The 6625-nt window shown below is 36.5% G+C and overlaps 1 non-coding gene across 1 annotated transcript; it reads left to right on the top strand.

Moving 5' to 3' along the window:
• Positions 1-3931: 3931 nt before the first annotated feature.
• Positions 3932-6349, top strand: LOC113667151 (uncharacterized). The gene is made up of 2 exons (XR_016188210.1): positions 3932-4635; positions 4844-6349. It is a non-coding gene; the product is annotated as an uncharacterized LOC113667151 (transcript).
• The last annotated feature ends 276 nt before the right edge of the window (positions 6350-6625 follow it).

Genomic DNA, 6625 nt, shown 5'->3' with positions numbered 1-6625 from the left:
TCGAAACGTTCTGTTTTACCGTTGATTTCTACTGTAAAAAGTTTTACCAAATCACTATTGATCTAATTAATAGTTTCTAAATCTTAGTTACATTTAAGATAATAAGGAAATTTTTTCCGTTTATCCTTGACATTCACTACCAAATAAATTACCCCTAAAATGGAGAAGAACTACATGAAAACGTTTTCTTTTCCTTTAGTCGTTTCTTTCTAAACTAGAGAGGCGTATATTGCCTGTTTAATTTTTTTTCAGTGATTTGGAAAGTGGACAAAAATTCTTCTCTCGCTAAAAGACAGAGCAGCGCTATAGACTTGGTCTTAAAATTAAACAAAATGTTCTTTCGACTTTTGAATGTTATTAGATACTAGTTACGGTTAAATGAAGAGCTTGCACTTTGGTGTTTTTTTCAGATGACTAATTCACGTTGAAGTACCAGCCTGTGAGAAGCATAGGATTCGTTTTGTCAATTTCTAGCTTATAATATGTTCCACTTGCTCTGCACATCAGTCTCTTATGAAACTTATAATAATAATTTTGACATTCTAGGTCCATGGAGAAATGAGTATTTAACCCTCTTCTCTACTAATTCATAATCCTTGTGGAATTCGCTGTTTTCAAACTAAGTTTGCCTTTTATCTCGCAAAGAGTTTGATAAAAGGGTAAATTTAATTCGTCTGGCGAACACTGTAAAACATATTTCTTTAAACAGCGCTGGCCAAGTAATGAGTTTTTGTATCGTGGTAACTAGTTATATTTTAGTGTTGTAATTAATTATAATATTGATACACCGTAATATAAATGGTAAGCAATTTCCAATACAAGGAGTATTTTAAATCTCACATCGATAGATACCTAAAACAAATATTCACTTTTTGCTTCAGTAGCTCACAGCGACTTTTAATATAAATCTCTGTGAAAATGCGTTATCAATGAAAGAAAAAACAAACCCCACTCACACTTTGTAATAAAAAATAGCTCGATTCCTTCCCCTTGTAAAAAATCTTGGATAGTTTTGGTTAGCATCAGATTGCGCTTAAAAATATCAATAGTATATGTGTATGATTCATTAGAAAGGTATTGAATCCTTTGACTCCTTGCTCGTGTTTTAGCAATGAAATAAATCATCTTTGTGTAGCTCACGAGCAGGTCGTCATTGGCGAGAAGTCGGCGAGAGGTCTGGTACTAGGTGTTATGAGTGCCAGACCCCTTGCAGATCCCTCCCTGGCTCGCTTTTCTCAACGCTTCAATTCTTCACGCAAGCAAAGAAACGCTTGTACTTAAGCGCTAATAAATATATTTCACAGACGTTTTGGTGTGTATTATCACAGAGTAATTTTGCGCGTAGTATTGCTGAGTATTTTTGATAAGCCCGTAGGGCGAGTCAAATCACAAACAATGGGTAACAATACTCAGTGATACTACACACCAGAACGCCTAATAAGTTATTTATCATCTAACTGCTTTTTTTCTTCCAAATCCTTTCTGCTCATTTCTCCTAAGGGGGGGGGGGGGGGGAAGCAAAGCGGATAGAGAAGTGTTACGCGCGCAGCCAACCCGCTAAACAGGTTTTTACACAGTACACAACAACCAACTGTCCAAATAACCATACTATGTCGCAGGATATCTGTACTCTATTCGCGCGTTATTTGTACTCTACTTTGTGCTGTTGGATAATAATTAAGGCTTACTCGCATGCTATCTTTTGTCTGATATCAGTCATCAAGGACATTGAGTGCTAGGTGAAGATATAGCGGTTTTTCGGTAAATAGATTTAACCTCTTGCGATTAAAATCCGTTTGTTTCTGATAGCTGAAAAAAAACCTTGTAGTTTAAGACCTTGAGAAAGCAGTATCAGGATAACAATAACAGCAGACGGACACACAAACATTCAGACAGATAGACAGACATTCAGATAGTCAGTCAAATAAACATGGAGAAAATCAGTTGGTCAGAAAGATAGACATTCAGATAAAGAGAAAATAAATGACTGTCAGGTGGTCAGAAAGTCGGTCAGATAGAGAGCTAAGCAGTCTGCCGTTAAGGCAGACAGACAAACAGTTACACAGTAAATAAAAGGTAAACACAGGGTTTTCGATGAAAGCCGGTTGTCCTCGGCCTACTGCCCCCTTAATCAGACCTCTCACCGCTCTTGTGTTTGAGTTTCGCTCTACGCCCCCTTTTCCGGGCTCAGCCGCCTATTCAGGCACCGTCAGCAGCCGCTTATGGCAAAGGTTATTGAAACCCATGTGAGTGTCCAGCCTAAGAACACATGACAGTATTCCGGAATAACGCTCTGACCCAGACCCTTTTAATACGACCTCGAGGCCACCGCCTACATCTGTACAAACGCTTTAATCAGTTTTGATTGCTTAGATTGCCTATATCATGAAAGAGTCTCTGATGCAGTTAACAAAATAGTCGTATTTACTTACAGTTCGATACAGGCAGGACCAGGTTTAAACTCGTCCTGTTCCGTGAAAGCAAAGCACCTTGTGCTCACAATATCCTTTTTCGGTTTGTAATGTTTAAAGTCAAGGAATATTGTGGAAATATCTTTAAGAAAGATCTTTAAGAGCCGATGCGAACTCGAGGTAAAAACAACCAAACTGCCTAAAGCGCGGGAAAACGCGGGCCACTAAGTCGTGATTGGTTTCAGTTTTGCATCTGATTGGTTGAGAAAGTGACTCGAGCTTTCTGAACCAATCACAGAACGAAGTAGAGTTAAGCCAATGCAATCCCCGAATACTTTCTACTCTCAACTGAAAACTTCTCTAATGATGATGATAAAAACCCTAATTATGATATGCGATGAAACGAGCTCTTCCAAAAAAAAAACTTTCCTATCTAAACACACGGACAAATACAATTATAGATTTCAACTGCAATTTTTTAAAATAAATCGATATACTAAATAATTTTTAAATCGAAGTTACATTTAAGATAATTAGGAAGTAAAGAAAGGTGATTTTTCAACACTCAACACCACATAAATTGCCGCTAAAATGTTAGCCTTTGAGAAGCATAGGATTCGTTTTGTCAATTTCTAGCTTTTAATTTGTTTCACTTGGTCTGCACATCAGTTGAATACTCACAAAGGTTTACATTTTTAGACAAGAAACAGACATAACGCAGTCATGAGAAATACAAATAGTCGTTTTGAAAGCTGTCTTTGAACAGAGAAATTTGGTTTTAGGAAGAACTAAATTAAAACATTTTTTTCCCTCAATAAGAGAGTCCTTTCTTCTTAAACTAAATAGGCGTATATTACCGTTTTCATTTTTTTCCAATGATGTGGAAAGTGGACAAAAATGCTTCTTAAAGAGAGAGTAGCGCCAGAGGTTGTTCTTAAAATTAAACGAAATGTTCTTTCGACATTGAAATGTTACTAGATACAGTCAAATGAAGAGATTGCACTTTATTTTTTTTCTTATAACTAATTCACGTTGAATTATCAGCCTGTGAGAAGCACAGGATTCGTTTTGTCAATTTCTAGCTTATGGAATGTTTCACTTGCTCTGCACATCAGTTGAATAGTCACAAAGGTTTGCATATTCAGACAAGAAACAGACATAATGCAGTTATGAGAAATACGAATAGTCATTCTAAAAGCTGTCTTTAAACAGAGAAACTTAATATGTATAAAACTCTATGGATGTGTAGAATTTTAATTTCCTTAAGCTTGTACTGAAATAAATTCGAACCCACAGTTATACATTTTACTCACCTACAGTTTAAAATGAACGTATACAATTTGTGAATGCAACTGAACAGCTCGAGTTAAACTCATATGTGACTCTTTCTAAAAATTGGGAAAATATATTTCGAACGGTTCAGACAACAAAATTTAAGGTTGTTAACTTCCTTCAATAACTATAACCTATACCCCGTTCAAAATTTAAGGTTGTTAACTTCCTTCAATAACTATAACCTATACCCCGTTCACACCAAAGCTTAAACATGTTTAAATCTTGTTTTACTAAACTGGTTTTATTAAACTACCTGTTCACACCGCGGGCGCGTGTAGCCAAACATGTTTAAAACCGTGTTTAATAAAACTACCTAAATGAGGTTGTTTAACTTTCGTGTTTAACTAAACACATTAAAGATGGCGGTTGCCAAAAAAACCCGCGGAAGGATTTGGGAAAACCAGGAAACGTTATTTTTACTACAGAAGTGGGGGGACGAAAATATACAAATGAAAATTAATATCTTGTACCAGAAAGAGGCCTATATGGCAAGAAATAAGTGATTTTATTAGAGCGGCAGGCTACGAAGACCGTGATGAAGATGCCTGCAAAACAAGAGTACACACATTAGTAAGTGCGTATCGCTCCTACAAAGACGAATGTGAGAAGACCGGAAACGGGACTCCAAAGAGGAAGCCGGCGTTTTTCGACGAAGTCGATGAATTTCTCTCAAAAAAACCATGTACCAAACCGAAGGTTGTGGTAAATTCTTCAAAAATTATCATTCAGGCGGACAACGAAGAAGAAGACAATGAAAAAATTAAGAACGATGAACCAAACGAAGAGTTGCCTTCCTTCAGCGGCGGCACCAGCGTCGGCACCAGCGTCGGCAGCAACAACAAAACAGCCGGCAAATTTCCTCAACCAAACAAGGGTGAATGTTTGACAGGTGAGCTTTGAAAACTTTCGCTGATTGGAGGGTCAGACAATAGGCCAAGAAAATGTTTCAATATCGGCGCCTACGTTGTCTGTAATCTCTAACAAAATTTCTTGATAATTTTACTTCCAAGATGAGTGGAGTTAAACAAAAATATTGAGATAAGTATTGGCTCAAACTTTAACTTCTGCCTTTAAAGATTTCTTGTATTCCTTCACAGAAAGAACAACAGATGCTGGCAAGCCATTTTTCAAACCCGCTACGAAGAAGCGGAAGGTGTCAACGACGGATGCCTTAACACAAATTGACAAGGCGTTAGAGGCATTTGTTTCCTATCAACAAGCTGCTGATAGGAGTTTTCTTGCCGCAGAGGAGGCTCGTGAAAGACGAGAAGAAGAAAGGGAGGAGAGAAGAAGGAAGGAAGACCAGGAGTTTCTGCTGAAATTGGCGCAGGTACTTCGAAAATAAAAAGTACGTGTCTTCAACAATTTAATTTGCGATCGTACCTGCGACAGTTTCAGTTGGTTTAGTTTTCGGCTTTATTTATGCTGTAAGTTGAACGATGTTTCACGAAATCTAATGGCCGATTCCCAGTCGTTGGAGAAGGTGCAAGAAAAAAAAGAAAACTATATTGAACTTACCGATTAGATCATTGATGTTGACATGCTCTGGTTAACTTTTCTTTACTTGAACTAATTGTCTTCTATAGTTGTCTTCAATTGAATATGCTTTTTTTTTTCTTTGAGAAAATAAAAATCGTTTTTTTCCTTAAGTGTTATTTTTAATTTTCCGGCAGAGCCTAGTTGTTCAGAGGCCGATTAACACTAACCCGGGGTTAAATTTTGATTCAGCTTCTTCATTTCTTTATTCAGGAGTCTTTTTTGGGATAATTTTCCCTATTCCTTTTAGACCATCTAATCATCAAATTGTAGACAAAAAAAAAAAGAAAATGGATTTCTTTTTAAATTTTCATATTTGAAATCAAATTTCACACTAACCCTGGGTTAAGTTAAGCCACCTTTGAACGGCCTGGCCCAGAGTATTTAAGAAATGCTCCAGAAAATTAATAAAATAAATGAATATTTTTGTGCACAGTGGTTAGGATCTTTTGGAAAAATTGATTTAATATTTGAAATAAAGTTTTGATCCACCTTTAAAATGATGAAATTTGTTTCTGAGGTTCCATCAGTTGTTCAGAGAGAGAGGGTCATATGAATGATGTCTTTTAAGTCTCCTTGATAAATTTACAACAGAGAGCTCTGTGTGTTTGTTTGCTTAATTATACTTTCTTGTAAGGGACTAACCAAAAAAGTCTGGTGTATAATTACACAGTCACTTGCAATGGAACAAGAGCAAAAAGTTAGTGAATTAAATTAGTTTCGCTGACATTAATGCCAGCTGAGGCCATGTCACTGAGTGAGTAGATCTCCTTGCTATTCGAACTGAACACTTTGATCGAAAAGCTGAGATTGTCCCCCTCCTTCTTTATGCCTACATCTAATACTCAGAGAGGAAGATGCAAGTCTTGCACTCAAATTAGTATTTTATGTGAACATGTAGTATGCATGGCTAAATTAGCATATGTCACACCATGGGTTTCAAACTACTCCCTAATTTTTTAGCATAATTTCAGTGCTAATATGTTTATTTCACATGTGAAATGGCAAACTTGCAATGACTGCATCTTTAATTGTTCTCAGATGGTGTCCAGGTTTTGAAATGTTCAAAAAAAATGTGGGGGTTTCAAAGAATACCACAGACAATCAAAGTTTGCCATCAGTAATTTTAATTTACACAATTGACAATTTACTTTTCAAATCTCATTTATACAACTGTAATTACAAATGGAACACTGCTTGACCCTCTTAGAGGAGTGTCCTTCAAAAGATCTTGACTCTCCCATTATTTATGAAACTATTTGCACTGTATACAATAAACCTTAAAGGGAGAAAGTATTCATATAAACGACTTTTTTGAGCTAGAGATGCAAACTCTTTGATGG

Source organism: Pocillopora damicornis, chromosome 7, assembly GCF_964200805.1.
Source record: "Pocillopora damicornis chromosome 7, jaPocDami1.2, whole genome shotgun sequence".
Lineage (NCBI taxonomy): Eukaryota > Metazoa > Cnidaria > Anthozoa > Scleractinia > Pocilloporidae > Pocillopora > Pocillopora damicornis.
Note: the sequence above shows the minus strand (reverse complement) of the source record. Positions and strands in the feature narration are given on the sequence as shown.